Source organism: Xiphophorus hellerii, chromosome 17, assembly GCF_003331165.1.
Source record: "Xiphophorus hellerii strain 12219 chromosome 17, Xiphophorus_hellerii-4.1, whole genome shotgun sequence".
Classification (NCBI taxonomy): Eukaryota; Metazoa; Chordata; class Actinopteri; order Cyprinodontiformes; family Poeciliidae; genus Xiphophorus; species Xiphophorus hellerii.
This window is the reverse complement of record NC_045688.1, coordinates 7,566,726-7,578,814: the sequence shown is the minus strand read 5'-3', so window position 1 is coordinate 7,578,814 and position 12,089 is coordinate 7,566,726.

Sequence of the window (12,089 nt, the reverse complement as noted above, 5' to 3'; positions counted from 1 at the left end):
ATGCCCTAAAGCTTTCCTTTTGCCTGCGAACAATACCTGTCTTAGCATAGCAATGACAGCTGACAGTTTTTAGAAAATGGTTTCCTTTTTCAAACGGAGATTAAATCACACCCAAAACAATCAAAGCTGTTTATTCCCTGTGCTGCAGCCGTGGCTATATATTATTCTCAGAGTCTATATGTAGTGTGCGGTTGTGGGGCGTTGGAAATGGAGTATGTGGGGAAATGAGAGGAGATCTGCTGCAGCCCACAGGCCCCTTCTCACCGTCTGATGTGGCTTCATGACTTCCCAGGAAATGCAAGGCCTTCTGGGATACCGCTTAAGTAGTCTCTTGAGTTTTGCGAGCATGTTCCTGCATCTTCGAGCATTTGAGTATCCTCTCAACGTTGCTCTTAAACTCTTACCTTTGATGTGTGAGAGTGCAGTTGACTTTCCAGGGAAAGAGGAAGCGTCGCTGCAAATCAAAGCACAAACCGGGTCATATAGGTGACTTTTTTTGAGGTTGTTGGTTGCACATCTCCAGAGTGGAAGTATGTCCAGCCCCTCTCAAGGAGACTGGTTCCAGAACCAGAGCCGTGCGTCGAGGTGAGACCGACTATTTCTAGCCGGAACCTCTCGACCTCACGCACTAGCTCCGGCTCCTTCCCCACCAGAGAGGTGACATTCCACGTCCCAAGAGCCAGTTTCTGCAACCGAGGATCGGACCGCCAGGGTCCCCTCCCTCTGCTGCCACCCATCCCACACTGCACCCGACCCCTTTGGCCCCTCCCACGGGTGGTGGGCCCATGGGAGGGGGGGCCCATGTTTCCTCTTCGGGCTGAGCCCGGCCGGGCTCCATGGGTAAAAGCCCGGCCACCAGACGCTCGCCATCGTGCCCCCCCTCCAGGCCTGGCTCCAGAGTGGGGCCCCGGTGACCCGCGTCCGGGCGAGGGAACACCAAGTCCAAAGTTTTCCTTCATCATTGGGGTCTTTGGAGTTGCCCAAGGTGAGAGGCGTCGGGCAGGAGTGGGCATACTTGTTGCTCCCCATCTCGGCGCCTGTACGTTGGGGTTTACCCCGGTGAACGAGAGGGTAGCATCCCTCCGCCTACGGGTGGGGGGACGGGTTCTGACTGTCGTTTGTGCTTACGGGCCGAACGACAGTTCAGATTACCCACCCTTTTTGGAGTCCTTAGAGGGGGTACTGGAGAGTGCTCCTCCTGGGGACTCCCTTGTTCTGCTGGGGGACTTCAACGCTCACGTGGGCAATGACAGTGAGACCTGGAGGGGCGTGGTTGGGAGGAACGGCCCGCCCGACCTGAACTCGAGCGGTGTTCTGTTGCTGGACTTCTGTGCTCGCCATGGATTGTCCATAACGAACACCATGTTCAAGCATAAGGGTGTCCATATGTGCACTTGGCACCAGGACACCCTAGGCCGCAGTTCGATGATCGACTTTGTCATCGTTTCATCGGATCTGCGGCCGTATGTCTTGGACACTCGGGTGAAGAGAGGTGCGGAGCTGTCCACTGACCACTACCTGGTGGTGAGTTGGCTCCGGTGGTGGGGGCGAAAGCCGGTCAGACCTGGCAGGCCCAAACGTGTTGTGAGGGTCTGCTGGGAACGTCTGGCGGAATCCCCTGTGAGACGGAGCTTTAACTCCCATCTCCGGCAAAACTTCGAACACGTCCCGGGGGAGGTGGGGGACATGGAGTCTGAGTGGACCGTGTTCCGTGCCTCCATTGTCGAGGCGGCCGATCGGAGCTGTGGCCGCAAGGTTGTCGGTGCCTGTCGCGGCGGCAACCCTCGAACCCGCTGGTGGACACCTTCGGTGAGGGATGCCGTCAGGCTGAAGAAGGAGTCCTATCGGGCCTTTTTGGCCTGTGGGACTCCGGAAGCAGCTGATGGGTACCGGCGGGCGAAGCGGCATGCGGCTCGGGCGGTTGCTGAGGCAAAAACCCGGGCGTGGGAGGAGTTTGGAGAGGCCATGGAGAAAGACTTCCGTACGGCTTCGAGGCGATTCTGGTCCACCATCCGGCGTCTCAGGGGGGGGAAGCGGTGCAGCACCAACACTGTTTATAGTGGGGATGGTGTGCTGCTGACCTCTACTCGGGACGTTGTGGGCCGGTGGGCAGAGTACTTCGAAGACCTCCTCAATCCCACCAACATGCCTTCCACTGAGGAAGCGGAGCCTGGGGACTCTGGGTTGGGCTCTCCAATCTCTGGGGACGAGGTCGCCGAGGTGGTTAAAAAGCTCCTCGGTGGCAGGGCCCCGGGGGTGGATGAGATCCGCCCGGAGTTTCTTAAGGCTCTGGATGTTGTAGGGTTGTGTTGGTTGACGCGACTCTGCAATGTCGCATGGACATCGGGGGCAGTTCCCCTGGATTGGCAGACTGGGGTGGTGGTCCCCCTGTTCAAAAAGGGGGACCGGAGGGTGTGCTCCAATTATAGAGGGGTCACACTCTTAAGCCTCCCTGGCAAGGTCTATTCAGGGGTCCTGGAGAGGAGGGTCCGTCGGATAGTCGAACCTCGGATTCAGGAAGAGCAGTGTGGTTTTCGTCCTGGTCGTGGAACGCTGGACCAGCTCTACACCCTCGGCAGGGTCCTGGAGGGTGCATGGGAGTTCGCCCAACCAGTCTACATGTGTTTTGTGGACCTGGAGAAGGCGTTCGACCGTGTCCCTCGGGGAGCCCTGTGGGGGGTTCTCCGGGAGTATGGGGTACCGGGCCCTTTGATACGGGCTGTCAGGTCCCTGTATGACCGGTGTCAGAGTCTGGTCCGCATTGCCGGCAGTAAGTCGGGCTCGTTTCCGGTGAGAGTTGGACTCCGCCAGGGCTGCCCTTTGTCACCGATTCTGTTCATCACTTTCATGGACAGAATTTCTAGGCGCAGCCAAGGTGTTGAGGGGATCCGATTTGGTGGCCTTAGGATCTCATCTCTGCTTTTTGCAGACGATGTGGTCCTTTTGGCTTCATCAGATCGTGATCTGCAGCTCTCGCTGGAGCGGTTCGCAGCCGAGTGTGACGCGGCCGGGATGAGGATCAGTGCCTCCAAATCCGAGGCCATGGTCTTGAGCCGGAAAAGGGTAGAGTGCCTTCTCCGGGTCAGGGGGGGTGTCCTGCCCCAAGTGGAGGAGTTTAAGTATCTCGGGATCTTGTTCACGAATGGGGGAAGAAGGGAGCGGGAGATCGACAGGCGGATTGGCGCAGCGTCTGCTGTCAAGCGGGCGCTGTACCGGTCCGTCGTGGTGAAGAGAGAGCTGAGCCAAAAAGCGAAGCTCTCGATTTACCGGTCGATCTACGTTCCCACCCTCATCTATGGTCATGAGCTTTGGGTCATGACCGAAAGAACGAGATCGCGGATACAAGCGGCCGAAATGGGTTTTCTCCGTAGGGTGGCTGGGCTCTCCCTTAGAGATAGGGTGAGAAGCTCAGTCATCCGGGAGGGACTCAGAGTAGAGCCGCTGCTCCTTCACATCGAGAGGAGCCAGTTGAGGTGGCTCGGGCATCTGGTCAGGATGCCTCCTAGACGCCTCCCTGGTGAGGTGTTCCGGGCACGTCCCACCGGGAGGAGGCCCCGGGGAAGACCCAGGACACGCTGGAGGGACTATGTCTCTCGGCTGGCCTGGGAACGCCTCGGGATTCCCCCGGAGGAGCTAGAAGAAGTGGCTGGGGAGAGGGAAGTCTGGGCCTCCCTTCTGAAGCTGCTACCCCCGCGACCCGACCTCGGATAAGCGGAAGAAGATGGATGGATGGATGGATGGATGGGTTGCACATCTTTCAAGTGCAGGGAGCTTAAAACAGAAAAACGTGCTCAAAGTTTTCCCATGAGGTCTAATCTGAGGTATTCATGCAAGGTTCTGGCATGTATTAACAACTGCAAAGTGATGCACACCTAATATTTTTAAACGATAATAGTGAGATTAGATGAAGAGAAAAGTTCCCAAGTCTTTAAGATTAATTTCTTAAAGCCCTTCTGCTTTGTGTTAAGTGAAAGGGGCTGCTGAAGGGGCCCAGCCTCTCTCATCTGCAGCCTGTTATGGCGTAGCGGGGGGATGACATCATATTGGTCTCGCAGCGGCGACTGGTAATTGGCCCGCTCTCCTCCTCCAGCAGCACGGGCCAAACAGAACACACAAGTGGAGCCAGGCAATGCAAGTCAGATGCAGCGGGTTTTTCCAGAGTGGCTGACAGGGCCTCAGTGCAGACCCAGAGCCAAGAGGCCTCGAAGAGGGGTCCACTGGTCCAACTGTAAATGTCAGAAAATGAATGAAGGCCCTCAACCCCAGATGAAATCTGATATTGCGCGCCCCAGGCTAGCCCGTTTGATCCGATGCACAATCCGCCGTTCAACTAGTCCGGATAACTGCGCCTATTCTCCTTGATATGACATTGCAAAAGCGTTTTCATGTGGAAGGCCTGTGAGAGCCAACTTCAATGAACTTCTCGGCCCACACAATGTTCCATTACTGCGGGGCTGAGCGACTACTCCTCTGGGGCTGCAGAGGAGCAACAGCCAGCGACTCTTTGTCATGCTGAAACCCGTGTGCGATTTCTCAGCTTGCAATTCAGTTCTGCTCCAAGGTGTGATACTGAAAGTCCCGACATAAGTGGGATCGATCAACGTATGAAGCTGAAGTTGGTTCAGATCTTGTTGATGATGGTACTATTGAACTTTTTGACAATTGTATGTGGTTATATTCTCTTGGAAGGTAAACCTCTCCCCTTGTCTCGTCTAAAGTTGCATCTTTAACTCCAGCTCTGCTTAGTCAGCTTTAATCTAACCCCAGTTCGTTTCTCTAGAAAGTCTGATTTATTTGAGGAGGTGTGAATGCATAATCAAACACTGATGCAGACCAAAAAAAAGAGAATTCTAGTCCTCCTAATGACCTAGGTCTCAGTTCAATTAAAGTGAACTCTAGTGCGGTTCGAATGCATATGTGAATGCCAAGCAGACCACAGACTGCTCCCAAAGCAGGAGCTGAACTATGGCACAGGGCATTCTGAGTAAATACAACCATAACAAACATGTATGTCTCACTCTAGCGGGAGACATGACTCTTATTCTTTTCCCCAAAGACAAAAAACAAACCATACAACTGCTAAGATCTGATGCTACTCCATTTTTGTTTACGATCTGTGGAGAATAAAGTTACCTTCTTCAGAGATGTTGTTTTTAGCTCAGTACCACCACAGGCAAGGAGGGTAACAGGTTTTTCCAGGGGTTTGGTTTTGGCTGGACAATATGGCTGAGAAACGTATCACAATATAAGCATTTCATTTAGTTTATATCGATAATTATCAATTAGTTACGTGTTTTAAATAGTGAGAAATAATACAAATCTAAAATAATACAAACTGGAGACATGACCTTTCCTTTTTCATCTACAGTTTCCACTCCATGCTGTTGTTTTTTATTTTTAAGCAGTTGCGACTCACAGTGACGAAACCTTAAACTGCTGCTGCGCAAGGTACTCAACAGGTTGTTGCTAGGTAACCAAACAATGAGTGAGTTACAGTTGATGCCACCAACTCTGCTTAGCTTTCTGTGAAAGCAGCTAAAGCCTTTCCTCTGCCTACATCCCCCAGAATGCTGTGTGGTTCTGGGTTTGAGTTCAGTGAAATTATTGAATATTCTAGATTCTTACTATAACCCTATATTCTGTCACGGTATATATTGTTGATTTATTGTCCAGCCCTTGGTTTGGTTTGTTTGACTCAGTGCAGTGTGAAAGCGATCCACAGCAGCTGAGAATGTAACAATGTTGTAATTTGGTCCCCAGTTGTACCGAGTCTACCGGACTATCATCCCTAAAATGCATTGCTGCTCAAACATGCCTGAATCAGGACGTCAACTCCTCAGCATACCATCAAGGTTTGCTAATGTCATATTTATTTACTTCAGCAGTGTTGAAGAAGGGTTGCATCTATGACATGAGGACAACGGCTGCTGAAACAATGTGTATGGATTTAATGGATAACAAATAGCGGTTAACACAGCCGTAAGCAGAATATTTCCTGACTTAAACCATGTTTAATTAATTACAGGAAGATAAGATACTGAGAAACTGAGATTAAAAAGAGGTGAATACAAACACAGACCCTATCTGTTTACTTCCACCTCAAATTTTTTGCACTACTTTGTGTTGGTTTGTCTTGTATAATCCAAATAAAATGCATGGAAAGTTTCTGTTTTTACATAGCAAGTTGTGAAAAAGCTAAAGGAAACTGAATAATTTTGTAGGTATTTGCATATATAAGCCACAAAAAAAAGGTATTTCATGACAAATATGGCAAAGATAAACCTAGTTCGTTTCAGTGGATCTGTAACACCCCATGGCCAGACCCTCACACATCATACGAGACATGGCAGGGCTGTTTGATACGCCCGCTCTAATAAAGCGCAGTCGTTATCTTTTATAGAGCTTGCTCAGTCATGCCACCATGTTTCCTGCTATGCGAAGATTGTACACAAAACAGAGTCCGCTGATCTTCTGATTACATAGCCAGAACGTCTTTTTTTCCTTCGTTGTTGTTGCAGCCAGTGTGGGAAAGCATGCGTTCTGGCTTTGTGAAAATAGGGTGCAGCGCTCTGCATGCTGGCGCGTGCCCGTCCGCCCGTCTGTTGTCCATTGCTGTTTACCCACATGAGCGACAGAGAAGTGAACGCCAGTTGTGAAATGTCTCATAGTTGTCAAATGTCGATTCTGTAGGTGGTGAGAACATCAGAGTTCCTGTCGGGCCCAAGATGCAACTCAGCATCTGTGGGTGGAAACGACTGACTGAGCAAGAAACAGAAAAAAAAAAGAGAAACACGTCAGACAAGCCACTCCGTTAGAGACTTTGAAAGCTTTCGCTCTCAGTGCTCTGTCAGGTCCTGCACTGAGTCGTGAAGTTATGTACTGCAGTTACTCTGTGTAGGTGGTGTTGTGATTGATGTCATGATGAGGCAAAAAGATTATTTGAAGGCAAAGAGTCAAAGATTTTACCTTTAGGTGACTTATTCTACTTAAATGTATATACAATGATGTTAAAATTCTTTACTAAGAAATATTTAATTTTAGACTTACAGAATTTACATTTTGAACATTTTTGTACTTCCATTTAGGTCTCATCTGCTTCTAAAAAGTCCAAGCGCTTAACAAAATTAAAAAAACATCCACCTGTTTTTTGGTAATGTTAATGTTTTTTTGTGCCTATAAAACAAGCAGTTTCAAAAACCTTCAGAATATTAAGTCAGAATCTGCAGGCTATGCCAAGTTTCTTAGCAACCCTAGTCGAGCCCTGCGCCGTTACCTAGCAACCCAAGCGGAACTCCAGCACGTTCGGTAAGCTGGTTTTGCTGCTATTTAATGAGAAAAGACGAGTGTTTTGTTGTTGGCTTACCGTCCAGAAACCAGTTGCTGCATTCTTGTTTATTGCGAAGGACGCTCTTCTTCTTCTGCTTTTGCGTCTTACTCAGTTTCTAAAAAGATGTACTTCAGGAAGCTATAAATGGGAGTTTATGAGCAGCAGTTTTTTAATTTAAAGTTCCCCAAAACAGCTCATTCTGAAAGGAGTTCAAAACAAGCAGAATTAAGCAAAGTGAAATCTCACTATCTGAGAATGGTTACGTGCAAAATATGTAATGAGCATGTTTTGTAAAGACCTTGAACCAATCCTAACCTGTTCAAGGAAGCATAATTAGTCACCTTTAAATTATCCCTGATGTACAGGTAAACATAAAAAATGATCTTGTTTAACTCGAGACATTAAACTGTATTCTAACTAGTTATTAAAATAGTCAATATTGTGATATAATCAATACTAAAAAAATGAATTACTCAGACTCTCATTTGCGTCAAAACTGATACAAACCGACCCATTAGCATTAGCCCAAAATGTAAGAACAAGCATTAGGCCCCAACTTGTGAATAAAGGGGCTCCACAATTACATTTTAGACTTATCTGTCCAAAGAATATCGTTTCAAAAATCATAATTTTTGTCCACAATATTTCTCGGACAAACTTTATCCTGGATTCTTGTTTATTCTAAATAGCAAATTTTACTTCTTTATACACCTCCAATGAAAGTTAAACCGGCGAAGTCTCTTTCTGATTGTAGACATTAACAAGAGTTTAGGTCCCATTAAGACATTTTAGGGTTTCTGAAGGCTTCATTTGGCTTCTTGCAGTCTGCTCTCAGGGTAAAGTTACTTGGATGGCCAAACCTGGGAATATTGACTATTTCTTAAAAGTCCCTCACTTTTTATTTTCTGTACAGTGGATTGGCTACAGAAAATAAAAAGTGAGGGACTTTTAAGAAATAGTCAAGATTCCCAGGTTTGGCCATCCAAGCACCCTCATCTATGGTCATGAGCTTTGGGTCATGACCGAAAGAACGAGATCGCGGATACAAGCGGCTGAAATGGGTTTTCTCCGCAGGGTGTCTGGGCTCTCCCTTAGAGATAGGGTGAGAAGCTCAGTCATCCGGGAGTCTCTAAATTATTTAAGACCTCCTTAAGTCCTTTACCAGACTCATAAGTTCCAAACTATATATATGAACTTCAGACAAATTTATATTATATATGTAAATATATATCCAAATATGTAAAGGAAAAATACGATATTACAGAATGTCTTATTTTTTCCACTTTAAATAGAATCAAGTTGTATTTAAAGCTCCACTTAGCAATACGAAGTGCATCATAAGCGTCTGAGGTTTTGGTCTTCATGCAGCAGACAACTTGCAAGAGTCTGTTGTGGTTTTCTGTTTCCATGTGGGGACAGTGTCAGAAATAAGAGAAACGACCTCCAGTGCAAATCAATCTGCACACAGGAGAACCTGGACAGCTAAGGGTTGCGTAGGTTTTGGCCAAGAGATGAGTCTTAAAGGTCCACAACGTGTCGCAGAAATGTCTTTCAGCAGCACAAACTCTGAGTAGTTGTTTTCTGTGCGACTTTATCGGCCTCTCACATCGCGGTGGAGGAGCTTTATTCCACTGTTGTTGTATCATTGTTTTTGTTCATTGTGGTTTGAGGGTATTTGTTTTGACACAAAATCAAGATGAGGTGTGAACTTTGACTGGACCAATGTAACACATAAATTATTTTCTTTTTCAGGTATTCTGTTGTAGATTTACTGTTATTTTTGAGGTCATTGTTGTATTGATAACTCTGCTTGGGAAAACTTTAGCTCTCCAAAAGGAGACATGTGTCAAACTCAAGGTCCGTGGGCCAAATCTGGTCCACAGTAGGTTTTTATGTGGCCCTCTAGATTCTAGACTAAACACTAACTGTGCTTAAATCAAATTAATGCAGCTTTTATCTGTTTACTGCCAAATTATATCAATCAGTCCCTCCAGTATTTTGAGAATTTCACACAAAATCAACAAATCCCCACACTTTTCTGAGCTAATAATTGGGAGTTGATGGCAGATTTTTCTCAAAAATTGTCAAAAACGTTCTTACTTGTGCAACGCAGCTGCCTCGACCATAACTGATGTCAGATTATAGTCCATGATCTTTACAGCGAGTAATAAAAAGTCGCATTTACAGTCATAAATAAGTGCAAACAGGTCTTAAATTTTATTCATAGTGGTCCTTAAAAAGTCCTAAAGTTTTGTTTGTTAATCCTGCAAAACTAGAACTCTGATATAAAAAATATTAAATTTACAAATAAACACAAGATTCATCAGTTGTAGAGAATAGAAACTCCCCATGTACTGTACATGACTGAAAGGAATTAATTGAATATATAATAAAAATAATTTCAGAATCACAATACACTATTTTACTTATAACAAGACATTTTCCCATGTTATATGTGAAATAATATGCCAATGGAACCAGTACTTTTTCATCAATATTAAGAAATGATTTACTTGAAACAAGCTCTTATATCTTTCTGAAAAGTTACTTTAAGTTAGTTTTGTCTTATTTCAAGTGTCGTAAGACATTTGCACTAGAAACTAAACCAAAAATACTTGGTAAGATTTTGTGTTTTCACAGTGTTTAGGCACTAATGCAATAAAATATCAAGTAATTTCATTTATATGTTTTCTTATAGGTCAGTATCACATTGGTAAATACACATAAAACTAACTTTGTTGCATTAGCCTGGTTCTGGTCTCGGCAGTAGGTGCAAACAACAAAACTTGCTGGAACTTAAAGAGTCAATGAAATAAACAAAAATATTGGATCTGAATTTTAAAACTAGTGGATCAGATCAGTCTTTTGGCTCTCTGATTGTTCAGCATATCACTCTGTATGGTTCTCCTTGTGTTTCCTCAGAGCTCATAAGCCCTTGAGGAATTCAGGAAAGCCGCCATGTTGCATTTGATTGTTGTTATGTTTTAAAGGAGACAGTCTAATTCAAGGTTACCAACATATATTAAAAAGAATAAACATTCATTTGTTTCAAAAGCTTTTCCAGTTTAAGGGTCATTACTCTATGGAGCATTTTGTGACAAGCGTTCCAATAAACAACATTTCATAAAAACGCCTTCATTAGACGTGGTGTAAAAACTCCAGCATCATCAGCAGGATAGTAAAAATCTTTCAGCTTAATGTGAGGTCATAATGATCAGCTTTTTGATGCTATAGAAGAGGACATATTGGACTTTTCTCACCTCATCATCCCTCCACCACCATCTAAACTGTTCTTCTTGGGCATATGTGCTGATATGTTATGTATAGTTTTCTGCAAACATGGTGCTTGGCTTTATGACCAAACATCTTATTTTAGTTTCCTCTCTCCAAAGGACATTAAGGACACTGATCCACAGGTCTTGTTGTTCGTTCTGGTGCTAATTTTTATGTTTCTGCTGACGACCAAATGCAATTATTTAACGTCATAACCGCATTTCTATTACAAATGTGTTCAAAGCATTTTCAATATTTTACTAATGTTGTAAAAACACAATGTTGTAATTACGGTGTTTCAATTAAATAAGAAATGCAATTAAATTCACACATGAGAAGCTTGTTTGTGTGATAAGTCATTAAAAATCATGGCTATATATTTAGATATATAGATATATTTATATTTCGGCGTTAGCGCTCGTCACCGTCTTCTTCAGGCGTTGGAGCGGTGAGCTCCTTGTACTTGGGAGCGGCTGCGTATTTCTGCAGCGTTTTTTGGGAAATTGTAGTTGGCGATTTTACAGAAGAGCGATGGATTCAACACTTTCAAATGACAAACGCAACTTTTTTTTTTTTTTTTACCCCTCCAGGGGATCTTTTTGTGGGCTATAGTGTCCCTTTTACGAAAGTAGGCTGACAGGAATGGGGAAGGAGAGGGGGGAAGACATGCGGCAAATGTCGCCGGGTCCGGGAGTCGAACCCGCGACGGCCGCGTTGAGGACTCAAGGCCTCCAAATACGGGTCGCGCTAACCGCTACGCCACCACGGCACGCCCACAAACTCAACTTTTGAGGCTGTGAGGCCTGCTGTGTGTTGCTGCTGTTAGCAAACTGGCGTGATGCGAAAAAAAGTGCGAAATACACACATTTTGATACAGCTGAAAAATCTCCTCATCTAAGTGGAAGAACTTTTTATCTAATAACTTGAGTTGTTTTTTTCCAGAATTGGAGCATTTCCATTAAGTGAATTTATTTTCATAATTCCAATTTATACAATTTTATGGATGATGGAAACGCAGCTAATGTCAAACATGGCGCCATTCGTTGGTGTTCCATGTTTTCAGGGCCACCCGTTGGTCCGGAAGACCTACTGTAGCGCTTTCAGTGGTGCTTCTTCCTGTCGGGTGGACGCATATTTTTTCTTAGTCATTTACAAAAATGTACTTTGTTTGTCTTTGTGTGTACAGGGCCCAAGACTTGTAGGCTCCTTGACAAATATCTGGGATTATCAGTCTGAAAGTCATGACTTCAAGCATTAAAATTCTTCCCAAATTGTTGAGTTACGCCAATTACTTCTTCTCTTTGTTGTTTTTTAGCTTAGTCCTGCATGGTCTGCATAAGAATATTGTCTAAACTCCTGATTTTACAGATAATAAGTTAATTAAGTCATAATTTACTGCTTTACTACTGTTGGTGCAACATTATACTCAGATTTTACCAGCATTGACAGTCATAGAAACGTTCCCATAACTGTGCAAAGGGAGGCACAG